Source organism: Nicotiana sylvestris, chromosome 10 (assembly GCF_000393655.2).
Source record: "Nicotiana sylvestris chromosome 10, ASM39365v2, whole genome shotgun sequence".
In the NCBI taxonomy this organism is placed as follows: domain Eukaryota; kingdom Viridiplantae; phylum Streptophyta; class Magnoliopsida; order Solanales; family Solanaceae; genus Nicotiana; species Nicotiana sylvestris.
This window is the reverse complement of record NC_091066.1, coordinates 172001362-172019980: the sequence shown is the minus strand read 5'-3', so window position 1 is coordinate 172019980 and position 18619 is coordinate 172001362. Positions and strand designations below refer to the sequence as shown.

Here is an 18619-nt window from a genome sequence, read left to right as displayed (position 1 = left end):
TCACCATAACTATTTTTCCAATAAAAGTAAAATTTTGTTCTTTTGGATATTTTTGCAAAAAGGAAGTTGGACCCGATGAGGATTGCCTACGTATCTCACAGCCTATGAGAATCAAACTGGCGTAGTTCGGGCCGATAAGACAAACTATTTTTGAAAACAAGATTCTTCTGTTCTTTTTTTTTTATTATTTCATTGGCAAATAAAACAAACTATTTTTGAAACAAAAACTTTTTTTTCATTTTTCATTTCATTGGTAAATAAAATAAACTATTTTTTTATTTTTTCAAAAATTCGGCAGAGTTTCGGCATTATTTGGTTTTCAAAAGAGGAGATTAACTCTCTTTACCCTCATATTGTTATTTCTCTTTCCTCAACTTTTCGAATATTCAAAAGTCGGTCAGCATGCAAGTCCGAAGCAAATAAATGCACAAGTAGCAAGTAAGATGCATCAGAATGGTCTTTTTCATTTTTGGTACACGTGTCCTAGACAGACCCAACCCTTGTGTTGAGCCTCCAAATTCAAATGCACATGATGCAAACAAACGTTCCTACTAGGGATCCGGCATAAAGCTGAGTTATTCTAGGTTCAAAACCTAGTATTTGTTTTACACTGTGTACCCAAGCGGACAACTCAAGTCGAGGAGGGGGCTACGTACCGGGAACCGAAAGGTCATCCGGCTTAGTAACTTGTCCGAGCCTCTTTCTTATTTCAAGGTATGACACTAACAAAATAGGGAGTCTCGACCAGTGAGCACATACCCGAAGATAAGAAGAGAAGGGTTTCGTAGCAGTTTATATATAGTTCAGATAATATCAAAACGGTAAAAGCAACATTTTGCACATTTAGGCCAAACATGTAAAAATCAGATAAAACAAGCCAATTACAACAATTATTCTAAGCTCAAATTCTGTACCCTGAATTAGAGATTCTGGGTTCAATCCCCAGCAGAGTCGCCAGAGCTGTCACACCTCCTTTTGACTTTACACCCCCGAGAAGGTGTATAAGAGGGGTTTTCCAATTAAAGGACAATCGAAACGGGATTATTTTAATTTAAAATTCAGAGTCGCCACTTGGGAGATTTATGGTGTCCTAAGTCACCAGTGCAAATGTCGAGTCGAGGAAAAGGTTGACTCTGTAATACAATTCGCGAACCAGAAATCCGGGTAAGGACTTCTGTTAACCCGGGAGAAGGTGTTAGGCATTCCCGAGTTCCGTGGTTCTAGCACGGTCGCTTAACTGTTATATTCAGCTTAATTATATGATTTTAATTAACTATGAACCTATGTGCAAATTTTAACTTCAACCGCTTTTATTCATTTTTAGAGAAAATTACAACGTTATTAAGACACATCTCGAACTACGTCACATGAATGCACTCGTGCCTTTTGACATATTTTAACATCATTGAGATTTGGATTTTGGTCACATAAATGCGCACCCGAGTTTAGGAAAGTAATTTGATTGAAATATCGCGCCTAAAGCAACTACGCGTTTTTAATTTTGCGAGGCCATGAAAATTTACTAAATGGCACGCCTCGAATTCTAAATATTTTAAAGACATAATTAAAGAAGGCCACACAATTTTTCATTTTATTTGTCGCGGCGCACCTCGATTCCATTTTTTAAGGATATTCAAACTATAGCTTGAAGGGCCATAAGCTATTTTCGTTATCTAATATTGGCCTGCCTCCAGTAACTAAAATATAAAATAAGGCTTAAAGAAATTATTACTATTCCTAACTTGACGCTCAAATTCAGATTATCAATCACAATGACAGCGTTAGGCGAAAGCTAAACCAGTCCTCATTTTCTCAAGGCTGGGCCCGATTTGAGGCCCAATGCCTAATTACGAAGAAATTTCACAATGAAAGCTAGGCATATGCGGTCCTGGGGAGAACCACATTGATGCTGGATTCACGCAACAGAGATTCGTTCACACAGCTTCTGACTTCTAAACAAATACCAAATTGCATTCAAAGGTCAAGACATGCTTTAATTATTTCAATCCTGTTATTAAAATATGTATATAAATTGCCCACCATTTAATAAGACTATACAGCCTAAAGCTTTTAAAAAAAACGAGTGCAGGTATTGAAATCAAACTCACAAGTTTTCAAATATGATTTTGACTCAAGTCCTGATTACAACTCTTTTAAAACATCTGAGAACTTAAAAGAGTTCTTGAATTTGAAAAGAAATCCAAACCCAATCCAGACTTAAAAACCCAGATACTGCCCAGGCCCAAATTAGGGAGTCAGACTCGAATTCGAGTCCAAACCAGCCTCAAACCTGTTGCACTTTAACATGATCCCTCTTCTCACTCTCACTTCGCATGAGTGCTCAGTTTAGCTATAACATCTTTACAATTAACAACACGTTCTTGTAATTTGAACTCACATCATGCATCTAAAATCAGCTAACACTTCTATCAAAACCTAGAAAACTGAACAATTGGAAATCAATAATTCTCACAGTAGCCCTGTTACAATTCCAACATAAGACTCAAAGTCCTCAAGCACAACTTCACGTTAAACATGCTGAGATCAGACATTTACACTACAAGCTGAGAAAAGAAACTAAAGAAGAAGAACATCTGGTAACAGGTAAACATAATCTTCATCTCCTTTCAACAAAACACTTCATAAATTACTCTTTACATGCTTAAATCAGGGATATGTACCTGAAGATGGAAGGAAACAGGGATTAAGGATTAGCAGCAATAGCAAAGATCAACAGCAGGAAGCAAACAGTGAACCAGTTTTAAACCAAATGATGCTCAGCCAGTCCACAAGACAGCTTCAATCGCATAGTAACTCAGCCAGTTTCAGTCCAACCAAAGTTGGTCGGTATGTGCTTTCAATTGTACAGTTGGTGGTAATTTACAAAAACCGATCAACGTTGGTCGCTTTTTTGGGTCGCTAATTACCGGATTTCTAGTAGTCATAGCTTTGGTTCAAATCATGTATAGAAATTTTTATTAAATATATATAAATTATTAATTTAGAATATAGTAACTTAAAAGAATTAGGATCCCGAACTCATAAACTAGAAATCTTGGCTCCGCCTCTATGCAGGAGAAGCACTTTCGTGTGCCCGTAGACGTGTCTATATATAATATTCGGATTCTTGATTGATCTTAATCACATTTATGTATATGCAGTTGATATATCTGGAACTTCAAAATTGCTAGTTAGGGGAGATTGTGCCAAAAAATGTAAGTATCCCAGTGATTGCTCGAGTCCCTGGTACGGTTTCTGCAAGTTCTGTGTGTGGAAGACCAGGAAATTTGTATCTGGTGGAAGATATGAATGTGGCATCGTGCCCGATTTCTAAATATCCGATCCTAGCTGAAAATTAATGTGTTTGGTTGCAAATATTTGCTCCAAATATATATGTGTTTGTGTGTTTCTGATTTAAGTGTTGTCTTTGTATTTCTTTTTTCCTTTAACAATAAGCTTGGCTTACAACGTCAAGAATATTTCTGATTAAATGTTTGTCTTTAATTTGTATCTTTTTTCCCTTCAACACTAAGTTTATTAGTGTTGTACATCTTTGTATGTCTTTTCCCTTCCACACTAAGTTTGGTGTGAAGAAAAATAATATGAATAAAAGTGTTACTCTTGGCTTGTGGTAAATTGTCCTTCAATTAATGCATGTATGGATAAAGCTAATGTATTTACGTACGTAGGAAGCACTGTTTTAAATCAACTACGTTACAAAAAGTGCTAGCATTTTTGCTTTTACACGAGTGAAAGGAAGTAAAGTATTGATGTGCAACAAAGAAATAACAAGCATGTGGGTCAGCATAGGCGTGTAATTGATATTGTGGGCTCACTTGCACATGATGATAATGGTAACACTCAGCAAATATTTGAAATGAATAAGGACAGAAATAATTGACAAATAAGAGGGCCATGGTAACATGAAAAACGAAAAGGTGAAAGGCAAAAGTGGCGTTAATTTGAACATGTTCTGTGGGCCATTTGGATTTGCTAATTGAAAAGCAAGATGGAATGGAATCTGCTACATGTTCTATGGGAAAGAATGCTGCCGAAAAATTCAAACATGTGGCCCATTTTGGTCTTGAGAAAGAAAAGGATCAAGAACAATTAAAGGAAAAGTGTGTGGGCCATGAGGGCCATGATTCGGGCCAAGGTGATTTTGAAAAAAAAAAAGCATTTTGCAGCTGTTTCAACGTTGAATGAGGTAGCTGGAAATATTCACCCGGCTACAGGATGTAACGCACATTTTCAAAAGGGTCCACTCAAAGGAATTAATAATACAATTCCTACAGTTTCAACTGATGGAGTGCAAAATGCTTCTGCTATTGCTACTACACATGGAGTACAACAAAAAAAGCTTCTGCTATTGCAAAAAGCTTCTGCTATTGCAAATGATCGTGCAACAGATGGAAATGATGTGCAAATCCATTCAAATTTCCAGCACAATTCTGGAACTGGAGAAATCTCAGCAGATCGTGCTGATCGTGCTATTGATGGAGAAATCTCAGCTGATCGTGAACAAGCTGCTGATCGTGCTGGAGAAATCTCAGCAGCAACTATTGCTGATCGTGCAAATGATGGACAGAATCTGGAATTTTCAGTTACTCCTAATCGAGCCTCTACTGATGCACATGTTCATGTGCAATTTGGTCGACCAACAAGATCAAGAGCAACTGGAGATCGAGCAGTGCAAGCTGATCGAGCAACAGGAGATCGAACATCTTCTGATGCACATGTTCATGTGCAAAAAGATCGAGCAACACGAGCAACAGACGATCGAGCATCTTCTGATAAACATGCTATTAGGGAGAAGGAATCACATCCAAAGGGACAATTGATGTTGGCTGAGATAGAACATAAAAAGTCCAGTAATTCCATCAAGCCTAACTTAATTGTTACTACTGTTGGTACTCAAATTCTGGAAAATTTGAACCCTTTAAACGCAATTCTTAATGCAAATAAAGGGTTCTCTTTACAAGGGGTTAATGCCAAGAAGTTGGAGTTGGATTGAATACTTCAAATCATGAGGTACCTTCAAATGGGAGTTTTGATTCACATAATCAGGACACTTTGTTCATAATGTCATCTGCAACAAAAAATCCAAATGAAGGGTCTGACCATGCAAACGATGCACATGAAGACGAGATGAGTGATGAATCGAGTGATGATCATGTCCAGAATTTAAATGAGCTTCGGGAGGTAGTTAACTCTAACTGCAAGTCATGGGCAGACATAGCAGAACAGCATGAGGAGGTTGAAGAAATCAGTCAAGAAATTGGATCGCCTTCTCGACAAAGTGGTAATGCAAAGGAAGGGACAGTAGCTGTGATTGAGCAGTTTGCGAGTCCAACTCCTGCTGCAAATCATGATCGACAGGAAGCAATTTTATTTCCAGAACGTGAGCAGTGTATCACAGACCACGAACGTTCATTATTGAATGCTTTGGGCAGTCCAAACCATCATAAAATAGGATTTTTATCAGGTTCAAAAATGACTGCACGGAAGCAGAAATCAGTGGCAAAAAGGCAAGAACCAGGTAGTGCAAGACAGAAGCAGGTAGCAACATGTTCAAGACAAGAACAAGAAGATCTTTCACTGTATAAGATATGGGGTCCCCCAATAGACTACGATGATGTAGTTTATTTTGGTGAGATAGAGGAATCAGAGGTGAAGGATTCTAAAATGTCGGAAGACAGAGACGACAAAGTCAGTGATATTATAAGTGTTAGGCGACCTTCAATGAGAAATGCCAAACAAAAGAAGGCCGCCTCAACAACATCAACAAGGTCCACCCGCTCTAAAAAGATATCATGAATTTTGAATATTTCTTGAACAATTGGGACGATGTTGAAAAAGACTTACAAATTGAAGAACTTTCAAGTTTCGACAAGCAGGGACAACATTTTAATTCTTTCATCATCCTATTCTATCACTGTATCAGTATCCTCATCTGTAATCTCATCATAGAGTATGTTATAAACTCTGTGATGATCATAGAATACTTGGTCCTCTCAAGTTCTTACTTTTTGCATTCTAGTTAATTGGCGAGGCTTTTTATTTGCCTCAATAGGATTAGCAAGGTAATGTTAGCCCGGTTTGTGTTGCCTTGTCTTATGCCTTTGGAAAATATCCATACGGTTATAAGATTATATGCCCTCGTGAGACGTTGCCGACAGCTACACCATGAATCCTCTACATGAGGCTGTCATCATAAGGCAGCGTGAGGCGCAGAGGAGTGATTATATAGCCAAGGCATATGGGTAAAAATACCGGTATTATTGTCCCCCTTATTTGTACTTTTCCTATTTGTTGTATTTTTCTGTTCTTTTATTAATAAAAAACTTAGCACTAGGCCCTTGCCTAAAAAAAAAATATATATATATATATATATATATATATATATATATATATATATATATATATATATAACTGAGTTATCGCTTTGTAAAATTTGCTTGTACATTTTTTTTATAGGGAGAACAATCTCAGTAACTAAAAAAAATTATGATTATTAGAACATCAAAATGACGGGAAAGTATTTCTAAAAAGTAATCAGATATCACTCATTGTGATCAAAGATTCTGATGGGTCGTAAGTATCGCTTTATTCTTAATAATCAGAAATTTTGAATTCGAGCATCGGAAAATAAAGTAATTTTTCAAATGAACCCCCTCCGTCCAAATTTAGTTGATAAGAAAAATAAATCAATAGAGTAGTGTCTTTCGATAAATGAATGGTACAATCATATAACACGTAAAAGGAGTTGAGCATAATTTGAATTAACGGAATTAGGTAACTAATAATGCCTGCCATTTACCTTTCCTTTTTTGGTTTTCCATTTGATTTAGTACTATTTTTCTAAAAGCTCCACGACTTACCTACTTATAAATACTTAGAAGTCTCATCTCTTGGAATTGATTCAATCTTGTGATAAATGATAAGTCATTGATTAATTTCTCTTTTTAGGGTACAGTACGGAAGAATAAAGGAAGAAATAGCTCATATGATTCAATCTAATCACCAAACATTCATTAATTTCCTTCAAATTTTCAATGTAATTTTGATCATTTATATGTCGTCCCACGTACCTAAAGATTGTCCAAGAACACTGAATATAAAGTTAAACCTCTGTATATCTGTTGGGATATACTATTAATCATGTGGTTTAGATATAGTATTATATTTTATTCTTTGTAGAACAATTATTTATTTAATTTATTTAATTCAATACAGTACTATTTTAAATAGATCATTTGTTACATGTGTGTCCTTTTAGTTATGTAGTAGACAATTTAGTGTATGGAGTCTTAGCTCATGTAGTAGACAATTGTTGGTTCTCATAATTAATAAACTATGTTCACAATCAAATATATTGTTGGACAAAATATCTTGATGATTGTAGCACAAGATTATCGTATAATTTCTCTTGATTATGGGAGTAGTTTTACTCCAACTTCTTGTGCTAGTACACTCAGTGTATATTGAACGGACCAAGTAGAGAAAAGATGTTTTTGTATTGAATATATAAAACATTTTCTCTAATTCATTAAATGAGCTTATACTCCTAATCTTGATATAATTATTATGATCAATGTAATTTGTTTATTGTTTTGATTTATCAAAAGGTACGACTCTATTTAGAGTTAGTATATACCTAATAGATTGGACAATAACGAATAACATTTGTGAATAATAATTAGTTGATAGAATCCATGAGTCGATTTTGGGTTTGATGATACCTCTTTATGTAAGCTTATAAGTTTTCATGTGAAAACCCGGCCGGTGGATTTTGTATACGTCATATGAAATAGTTTAAGCGAAATTATAAAGGATTTAATTAGTTAATTGAATTAAATTTTCACTGATTTAATTTAATTAACTGGTATTTGAAATCTTAACATGGGGAGTTAAAATAAGTGTTAATAAATTTTCGAAATTTATATTGAGGAGTTCAATTGCAGATTTTTAGTGGAATAAATTGCAATTAATTATAGTAAGAATTAATTCATGCTAATTTTGAATTAATACTATAATTAGTAGCCTCTTATTATTTCTGTGGTCCCTGCTATACCTGGTAAAACCTAGACAGACTTGGGTAAAAAGTAGCTTGGGAGAAAAGCCACCCTTTGGAGTTAGAGTAGGATTCTACTTGCAGAATCCTACAGGTTTTTGAACCCCTATTGTGGCTTAATTTCGGGTCTAATAAAGGAAGACTAGTTTCACGTAATAACTTACCTTTCAGTTGTATTGTTCTTGCCCACCCAATAGCAAAATCTTCCAAGGTTTTATTAGGCAAATAGCATGAGACTGTAGCCCTGGATTCTTGCTGTATGGAAGGTTTGTGCAACTACTTCAAAAGGTTAGTGTTCCTAATATCATTATTATTGCGTTGTCTAGTTTACATGTATTTGATGCCTGGTTTGACTGCTTGCTTCCACTGCGCATGTTCTTACAATAACAACCTTATTTGATCCGAATATTTTTGGATGTTATAGAGAAGTGTTGTTATAGAGAACATATATTACAGTCAAACCTTTCCATAACAGCATCCCTATATAACAACACTTCACTATAAAAGTCAAAGTTTTTCCGGAACCAACTTTCATGTTATGTTAGAATATATGTTCCTATAACAACGCTTCTCTATAACATCCAAAAATATTTGGAATAAATGAGACTGTTATAGAAAGGTTTGACTGTATAAATTGGTTCTGGAAAAACCTTCGCTTTTATAATGAAGTGTTGTTATATATGAATGTTGTTATAGAGATGTCTCACTATACATGGGTTTAACTTTTGTGCACTAAACTTTAATTTACACTATCATGAAGAAAATAACTACAATAACAACCCATAAAAAATGAATTAATAACTCGAAAATGCAATAATTAAATACCAGCTACAATAAGTTTAAAAATAAATTATAGAGAGAAAGTGACAGACAAACAACTTCTTCTTGTTGATGGAGTCCATGTCAAAGTCTAACTACCATAGCTTCAAGCATTGGTGTTGATTTCAGTGCAAACCTTGACAAATCAGTAGTCTCTTTACTTGTTTTCACCTTAGATTCATTGTCTGTTCCACCTTAATTAGTACAATGAACTAACTAGGAGTATTTGACTATCTTCTGCTTTATCTTCCTCCTCTTTTATTTTTAAAGCGTATATTTACACTATCAGATTACTTAAATAAACCACAGGTTGTCATCAATAGAATGTGAGATGAATAACATGTAAAATAAGAAAAATGACCTCGTAAAACATATTAAAATATACTGATAGTATTGAAATCTTTTACGTTGTATATAAATTAAATACATTTAAATATGTCTCTTTAGCTTATGTGAAAAATAGATACTAGTTCTAATATATGTATGTGTGAGAGAGAGATATGCCATATTAAGTACTATGTGGGTTTGTAGTTTTCAGATTATTCATTTTCAAAGTGTATGATGCTTTAACAGGTGGTTTTCTATCTTCAGTCTTATTTTTATAAAATGACCTTATCTTAATTAGAATAAATACTATTAGTTATGTAAACATGATTTAGAATAAATTTAATAATCCAACTAAACTTTCTCTCTAATAATGGAAGGTACAATAGCAAATTTTAGACGTTGCCTTTACTTTTTGTTCAGAAATAGTAGTAAAATTGCATGTGCACTAAGAGACCATAAAATTTGGCTATGGATTTTACTCTTTGAATTATTAACCAATAGAGTGAATGAGAGCCTTTTATTAAACCCAATAGAAGGGAAGGGAAAAAATATTAATCCGATGAACTAATATAAATTCTCTCTATGGCGAGGTCATGGGAAGATGTTCATGTCGAATTTTATGTACGCAATCTTACCTTAGAGGCTTGAAATCTTACCTTAGAGGCTTGAGCTCGTGACATCTTGGTAAGCTTACAAACTTGGACCACAAACACTATGACATCTGACGATTTTGATTTTTTTTTTTTTTTTTGGTTTTTCTTACACCAAACTCATCCGAAAACATAAACGAAAGAGAAAACCCGACAAAAAGGGTAAGTATTTTAATATACTTCCTTTTCTATGTTATGTTTTCATTTTTATATGTACTTCTAAGGCCATGTGGCTTAACTACCTCTTTCCTATCCTTTCAAGAAAAAGTTCTTTAAAAAATACAACGATTTTTCTATTACTTGTGCCATTTTTTGTGCTAATTATCTCATCGATTAGGCACAGTACTATAGTTGCTAATTATCGTTAGGATAAATGAATTAGTTCATGCATTCAATAACTAGCATAAAGGAAGAAATGGCTCATTCCTGCCCCTTTCTCAAAGTATTACAACACCACTAAACTAAGGGGATACATCCCTTCAACAAATATGAAAATTCTATGTTTGAATTTACATTGAAAATTAATTAGTTTGACCTTACGTTACATAAAACAGAAGGGAGTATATATATATATATATATATATATATATATATATATATATATATATATATATATATATGATGCAATTTGTTTGTAGGTAGCACTATTTACCCCTATATGTTTCGAATTTCAATGCCTATATTCATAGATTTAAGTTTTTTATGTACAACATTAAATGCAAAATCAAGAAAGCTAAAGATATACCCCCACCTCCTTCGCTATAGTGGTAATTGGTTGAGACGTGTTTGTTACTAATAGTAACCAAGTAGCAAGGGTTGGTGAGTAGATGAACAACTTATATTTTCAAGGTCGAACAGACAATGAGACAAAGGTTAACAGCAAAAGGACAGCTCACTTGTCAAGCATAGCATGGAAACCACTCACCCCACCGGCAGTCCGGTGCACGAAGTTTCCCTCGTTTACATAGGGTTTACATAGGGTATGAAGAGATCATCAATCCTATGATTTGTACCTTTTCTTCAAAAACCATTCAAATAAAAATTATAATCAGTAAAGAAGAAATAAACTAGCACTACATATCAATCTTTCTTCCGTCTTCCCTATCCTGCTAACTAGGAGCAAAGCTACACTTTTGTTGCCAGAAAATTACACTGTACTATATCGATAAAATATTAGGTTTTAAAAGTATATAACATATATTAAACACTCTTTATCGAGATTTTTTTTAGTTCTTTCAAATTTGAACACTCTTGAAGAAATTTCTGGCTTCGTCACTGCTAACCAATATGATGATGAAGAAGAAGAATTTGAAGAAAAGTACCTTGTTCCAAATGAAAAGAGTGGTCGGGCTCAAAGAGGAAGGGCCGGAAAGCAAGAGAATCCATTCTGCTCTGAGATGTCGAGAATCCACCTTTGGTTGGTGCTATAGTAAGAGCTTTAGTTCTTCTCTTATCCCGAAATCACCAGCCACCTACCCTAATTCGTGATAAGACCACCAACTTCCTGGCGAAACGCCTACGAAATATACCCTATAGAACTTGTTGTGTATAAGCTTCTTGAGGGGCATTATTAATATAGAAAGCTAGAGGTCAGGTCATTAAATTAAAGGTTGAAGTGTGTGAAGTATTGTGCTTTTAGTGTTTGTCTGCAATCTAAACACCTGGAACTGTACATGAAAGAACTTTGACTCACGGGTAAATTGATTGTATGCACATAATATTGTACATAGAAAAAGGGCCATGAAAATAATAAAATGTTTGTGGATGTTGCGGGCCTAAACCTTATTAGGCACCAACTCCTTAATGATAAAAGATATAGTAGTAGGAAATAATACGGTCATATAAATTGGAACAAAGAGAATTTTTTTTTATAAGAAAATAGTATCATTTTTTTCAAAACGGAAGTACGGTCAGACCTCTCTGCAAGTTTCTTTTGGAACAAATTTTTATGTTATGTTATAATATATGTTATTTAAAGAGGCTATTATAAAGAGGTTTGACTGTAATAAGAGTTTGGAGTTGTTTATTTATTTTATCTTTTTTAAGTATTCAATATTTGAAATTTAGTGATCCAATTAATCATGGTTCACACTGAGCAATAGCTACTAGAGATATCGTTAAGTTTCCAACTAACCATAGTTTTACTTGTTTGAATGGTCAAGAATAACCCCTACCTACCCCTTTTTAGGTAGTAAAGAGAAGCTTTATATAATTATAAAAAACAAAAAACAAAAAAAAATATTGAAATAAACTAGAGGAGGAAGAGGAGAGATGACAAATAGAGTTAGCTGCCCTCGTGACGCTAGAAACCACCGATTGTAGGTTCAAACATATTGGTGATATTATTATTTTTTTAAATTTAAGTTATATATATCGATAATTTAATAAAAAAAATTTACAGTGTCAATTGTAAATTAAATTATTATAACGTGTCATTTATTATTATGTGACGTTACAAATTAATACAATAACAACAATAATAATAAACTCAGCGTAATTTCACAAGTAAGATCGGGAAGGGTAATGTATACCCAGACCTTACATCCTATTTGAAGATAGAGGCTATTTCTGATAGATTATCGGTTCACGAGTGAGGTTACAAATTAATAATGTTATATGAAGATACATGTAATTACCTTTTAAATGATATATACATATTGTGTATGTGTTTTTTAATTGTTAGTACACAGAATTAAAGTTTATAATTTTTTTAGAATAAACTCACATGCTTTTCTTCCTCATCTAACTTTTCCTACACACATTCTAACAAGCTTTTTTTCTCCTATTTCTTTATCTTCCTCCCATACAAAACCCCTCACCAACAACCTTTATTTTTACATGGCTATACGTTGAGATGTGGGCCACTAATTATTTGTTCTTTTTCTTATAAATATCTTATTTCTCTTGTTATCAAAAAGAAAAATATTCTAGTATTTTCTTTTTAAACCATCTCGAAACAATATGTACTTTTATAAGTTACTATTTACTACTTAGAGCCAAAAAAAATGATATTGATATCAATATTATGGGAAAGAAGACTTAAAAGACTTGCTTTTTAATGTTTTTTGTTGGTTATTGGTGACTCTCATGAAAGATGGGCAACTATGAACCGCTAATGTGAACTACCAAATAATATAATTAAGGTCGAGGTAGAAGTTCAAATACAGATTCCACCTAATTCAATAGTTTTTTGTTTCAAATAGTATATTTATGTTAAAATTAATATATATATATATATATATATATATATATTAAATTTAGAGCATAATCATTAGCACTTAAATTTTTCGCACTAAAATTTAACATCTAAAGTTGAAATTACGACTTCGCCTCAAAATATAAAAAGTATTTCCAATTATTCAATAACTATAAACCACTATCTTTGCCCAAAAGACTTGAGAATAACAAAAACAACAACAATTATGCTTTGGTACCAAACAAGTTGAGATCGGCAATATGTGTGAGCACGTGATTTTTGTTTACGCGACGATCACTCCAAAAGAAATCAAAAATAATAACAAATGGTCTTGCTGTACAATTTTTGTAATTTACGTGGCATTTTTTGGTAGTTATTTATGGTCCTTTCCATTTTATTTTTTTTTCTTGTCAAACAAAAATACAGAAAATATATGTCGTGGGTAACTAAACCATAATTCGGTTATTAAAAGGAAAATCACAAAAAATGCATCTCTCATTCTATTTGTTGTCATGGTATGATTTTACCTATTTAAATATTTTAATATGTGTGTTATAATTGAGTTAAGTGTTAAATAATGGGTGTTTAATTTTACTTTAATTAGGTGTTGTGTTTTAAATTAGAAAATAAAAGAAAGAGTGCAAATTGTTTCAAATATCGGATTGGGCCAGGTTTTCTTTGAATTCGAGGCCCAAAAGCAGCCCAAAGGCAACCGGTCCAAGAGACCCATCTCCTAGGCCACCAAACGACGTAGTTTGACACCAAAACTACGTCGTTTCAAGGACAGCCCATCTCAGCTGTTCAAACCAGATTGATCTAACGGTCCTCGTCACATCTCCATACCCACATTTAAACCCGACCCGTTCAACCCCGGACCAACCCAACCCCTGGCATTTGAAACGACACCGTTCCTCACCAACTGAAAGATCCTGGCCCTTCATCTCGCTTCATCCAGCGGCCAGGATCTGATCACTCACTACATATATAAACCTCATACCTAACCCCACGCCCCATCCAAACACCCCCCCCCCTTTTATCATCCCAAACACAGACCTTCCAAACCCTAGCCGCCCCCGTGCACCTTCACCGTAAACCCGGCGGCAACGACGCCGGTGACCACCATCTTAACACCCTAGGACCTCCTCGACCCCCTGAACACAGATCCACTAGCCATGGGTCTCGAATCTTCCCCCACCATCTCGAATCTTCATTTGAAGATTTGAGCCGGACCTCGATCTACACCAACCTACCCCTAATTCATACCAGGTGTCCCCTTGACCTTCCTCGTGACCAAACCAAGCTTGGTTTGGTCCGAATCTACCCACAAATCCCAAAACCCCAAATCGAAGTGTTCTCGGTCGAGAACACCTCGGTTAGGATTTGTTCGACTTCAAACGGGCAAATCAAGCTCGGGTTTGGGTCGTCTGTGTTTAAGCTTTTCTGGTTTGTTCACTTTTCCCCTTTGTTGTCTATTTTGGTTTAGATTAGTTTGTCAGCATGTTTAATTAATTTGTTTGATATTTCTGACGTGTTCTTTCAATCCCCCTGCCTTCGTGAGACCTTTTATTTGGTCGAGTTTTTCTATTAACTGATCAAGTGTATGTGTGTAAACTATTCAATCTACTGAAATTGAATTTGGTCGATTAATTAGTTTCCAGGGCAACTTTGTTTGGTCAGTACAATTTGAATCACATGTTAATACTGTTGGATTCTGATCATGGGCTTCGATTGTATGTGTTGTGATTCGCGTAGTCGATTCGATACATGTCGTCAATTAGTTTCAGCTTTGAATGGTAATAATTTGATTCATGTTATTGGTTTTTCTGCTGAAGCTTTGTTTGAATCCAATTAAGAACTGAGTATAGCTGCTTGTTAGTGAGTTCAATTTGAATCAGAAACATTTAAGGGTTGGGTTATAGTTACGGTTCAGGTTTGAGTCTGAATTGATGGCATGTGCACTCTTGGGCAGCATGTGCATTATAGTTTCCTTATTGAATTAGAGCAAATGGGACAGCATGTACTGTCAGGGCATATGCAGGCTGCCCATACTCTTGTTTTAGCTTAATAAAAGAGAAACCACTTTTAATATTTAAAGATAGGGCTGTCAGGGGGAATCTCATGGGAGGGGCTTTATTTTAATCTGTTGAGTGGAAAGAACAGCAGGAGAACATGGGAGGAGTTTGAATTGTTTAACAGGCTGTAGATGGTCTGATGCTAAGCTACAAATAGAGAAGAGTTTCCATTAACTAGGGGGGTAAAAAAAAGGAGACAGTAGAGAGTTTTAAAAGGGAGGGGAGTTCTGAAAATAAAAAGATAGTTCAGAAAATCAAAGACAGTCCTGAGAATCAGAAAAGAGGCAAGGTAGAACACAAAAAGAGAACCAGTGAGAGTGAGAGCATTTGGGATCAGCCTAGGGAGGTTTCAAATTGAGTTTTCTTGGGTTTTTTTAAAAAAATCAGAAGTCAGTTTTAAATTCAGTTTCAGAACTGAATTTCAACTCCAGCATCTATTAAAAGAACAAAAACGTAGTTTGAAATAGGAATCCTGTCCAGTTGTTTGTTGCTTGACTTCTTCTGAAACTGCCATTGGATTCTGTTTTTTTTTTATTTGTTTGGTTTACTCTACTGGTTGTTTGGCATTTGCTACTGCCTTGCTACTGCTGCTGATGCTGTTTCCATCTTGCAGTTGCTGACTTCTCTGCTTTCCTCTTCTTCTTGTGCGTTTCAACATCCAGGTACACACTAGAATCTCGCATTGTTGTAACAGTGAAAGCATGAAATGAAAGATGTTGAAGAAGTTTAATCATTTGCTGCAGTAATTACAGTTTTTTTTGTAAGATGTGGTTAGATTCGTATAACTCGCTAGGTTACAACTCAATAGCATAGAACGATAGTTAGTTTTTGTATTTAACTGAAGCTTTAGCCTGCTGTAGTATTAGATTTATAGTTGTTTGGTTGTACGAATGATATAATCATGCGGTTTGTGGAATGCACGAATAGTTGGCATAGCTAGATTTCCTTTCAGCTATATGTTGTATGTGTAGGGTAGAATGTTTTAACCTTGCTGAATACATCGTAGCTTTAATCTTTTGAGTTCTTAACTTCATCGGATCCCGTTAGGCAACATATAGGACCACGTTCGAATCCCATTAGTAACAATTTCTAGTAGTTTAATTCAATTAATCTATTTAAATAGGTTAGCTTAAAGAATTTGAAAGACGACTAGCATGAGCTTAGCATGCTATTTACCCGGTATGCAATTTCTTTTATCAAATTGAAAGCATGTTCAATAGGGCACGAAATTTCCCGCCTCGCGGATAATTAATAAGAACCCGGAGTTGACCAAGCATGCAATTTAATTAGAATGTATTTTCTTTCTTCCATTTATTTTAGAAAAACAAAAAAAAAATAGGAAATGTAGTCATGCTAAGATTATCCTTTTAAAAAATGACGAGACGAGCCTCGCCAAATAAAAAATACAAATTGCGGGGCCCCCAACAATTGATCATAATAAATACCTAGAATTTGGGATGGACTGTTTAGTGAATTTCACTGTCTTCCCCAAAGATAATAACGTGTTAGACTCTTTAGGAGCGACTTAATTAAATTACATTCTTAAATTCGGGTGCGCATTTATGTGACCCAAATTCAAATCTCAACGGAGTCGAAATGTGTTAACAACTACGGGTGCATTGATTATGACGTGGTTCGAGATGCATTTTCACGACGTTGCAATTCTATAAAAATAAATGATAATAATAAAAGCGGTTTAAACTTGATAAAAGCGCATAAGTCATAACATGTATTTAAATCAGATATTTAGCCATTATAATAATTTAAGCGACCGTGCTAGAACCACGGGATTCGAGGGTGCCTAACACCTTCCCTCGGGTCAACAGAATTCCTTACTTAGAATTTCTGGTTCGCAGACTTCATTTGGAAAAGTAGAAAATTTCCTCGATTTGGGATTCAAAATAAACCGGTGACTTGGGACATCAAAAGCCAAACCTTTCCCAAGTGGCGACTCTGAATTAAATAAATAATCTCATTTCGAATATTGTCACTTAAATTGGAAAAACTCCCTCGCGCATTTTAACCCTTCGGGGCTGGGCGCGCAAAAAGAAGGTGTGACAATATGAATTTTTATTTCTTTCAATTAGCTCATCAAATTATATTATTAATTTATTATTCGTTATGAATTGATAAATTTTACGCTGGTTACCAGCATATTGTAACCCTCCTCCTTTTTCCGAATTTGAAACTGAGAATGTGACTAAGCTCGTACCGGCGAAGTTTGAAAGAAAACAGTATGCTGCTCAAATATTTCGACCCAAAAATAATGTTAAAAGCTACTCGTAATATGTACACCGTTATCCTATTTTTTACTATCCCCGTGAGAATATATATAACTTCTCTATGTAATTGACAAAAGTGCAGCCTTTTCAAAAAGTCAAATAATTAGTACCAATATAAAAGAACACGACAAAAAAAATTGAATTTGATATCACATATTTTACCATCTTCTTAGTAAACTTCTACCAAGTTAAAATATAATACAAGTACAGATTATTTTTCTTATTTCCTTTCTATTGAGGTGATTGGAGGAAAATTCACAGCCAAATATACTACCTACCAACATGAATTTGTTTGCAATTGTGAATCGCTTCTAACATGGAGAGTTGTCATATTCGTTGTTGGGCTAAAAAGGTCCAAAGATACCTTAACATAATGTGATATTGTTCGTTTTGGCCAAATTCGTACGATTTTCTCCAAAAGACCTCACACCATTAAGAGTGTCCAACTCCTTATAAGTAGAACCTTTTTCTTTTCTATTTTCCATGTAGGACTTTGTTTACACACACACCCAACAATCTTCCCCTTGAACTAATCCACATAATTCATCACCATTTATGGGCTAATTTGGAGATTAACTGTGTGTCAACCACATGATCTTGAGTATTTACGGTCACCGAAGCCCAAAGGTTGTGCATGCGTCTTCGAAGCTACGGGTAAAGGTCATAAACCCCGTAGATGGACAAAGGTACTAAGCTAGGCCCCTATGCCACACTCTGCCATATCCATAGTCCCGCCAAAACATTGGCTCTAATACCAGTTGTTGGGCTAAAACGGCCCAAAGATACTCTTAACATAGTATGATATTGTCCGCTTTGGGCCAAGCCCGCACGATTTTCTCAAAAAGGACTCACACCATTTAGAGTATTCAACTCCTTATAAGTATAGCCTTTTTCCTTTCTACTTTTCATGTGGGACTTTGTTCACACACACCCAACAATCTCCCCCTTTAACTAAGTTACACATGATCCGTCACCATTTTGGGCTAATTTGAAGATTAATTGTGTGCCACCAACATGATTTATGGTTACCGAAGCCCAAAGGCTGTGTGCGTCTTCAAAGCTACGGGTAAAGATCATAAACCCCGTAGACGGACAAAGGTACTAAGCCGGGCCCCCATGCCACACTCCGCCATATCCATAGTCCCGTCAAACCATTGGCTCTTATACCAGTTGTTGGGCTAAAACTACCCAAAGATACT

At 35.0% G+C, this 18619-nt stretch overlaps 1 long non-coding RNA gene across 1 annotated transcript; it reads right to left on the bottom strand.

Moving 5' to 3' along the window:
• Window positions 1-2345: 2345 nt before the first annotated feature.
• LOC104248637 (uncharacterized) lies at window positions 2346-11643 on the bottom strand. The gene is made up of 2 exons (XR_011403080.1): window positions 11193-11643; window positions 2346-2681 (listed from the first exon to the last, which is right to left on the bottom strand). It is a non-coding gene; the product is annotated as an uncharacterized lncRNA (long non-coding RNA).
• Between the last annotated feature and the right edge of the window lie 6976 nt (window positions 11644-18619).